Here is a 638-nt window from a genome sequence, read left to right as displayed (position 1 = left end):
CTTCCCTTTGGCATTTCAGTAGTACACTGAGGGGAGCTGATTTTGGGGGAGGAGGGACTGGGCGGGATGGGCACAGGGTGTGTCCAGGCTGAGGCTGGGCTCTGCTCTTGCCTTCTGTGCCTTGATTTACCTGTGTAGGATGGGCTTTCTCTGCCAAGACCACCTGAGGCAGGGGTTGCTGGAGCTAACTCAGGGTGGCCAAAGGGGCTGGGCCAGGTCATAAACCTGATAACTGGATCATATTCTGGGATCCCGGAGCTTGGACCCTCCCCAGAAGTTGCCCTTGGATGGCTGCCTGGCCTCCCCCACCCCTTACCCCTTTCTCTCATCTCATCAAGGTTATGCTCTATCCTGGGGTTGAAGCAAGGTGTCCATAGATCTGAGGGACCCCTGCATTCCATGAGGGGTGAGGGGTCAGCCAGGGACTGTAGACTTGGGGACCCCCCTCAGATTTTGCGGACCAAACAGGCCCCAGTTTCCCAAAAGAGCTGCGCTGCAGGCTTGGCAGACAGGAGCACAGACCCCGGGCTCCATCAGCCCCTACTTCCTGGGCTTCAGTTTTCCAGGTCTAAGGTGGTGGTGGTGGCGGGGAGGGCGGGGGCGCAGGGGGGTGGCCACAGGGACGCGCGGAGGTGGGC

This window comes from Bison bison, unplaced genomic scaffold (genome assembly GCF_000754665.1).
Source record: "Bison bison bison isolate TAMUID 2011002044 unplaced genomic scaffold, Bison_UMD1.0 scf7180017864289, whole genome shotgun sequence".
In the NCBI taxonomy this organism is placed as follows: Eukaryota; Metazoa; Chordata; class Mammalia; order Artiodactyla; family Bovidae; genus Bison; species Bison bison.
This window is presented reverse-complemented; position numbering follows the sequence as displayed.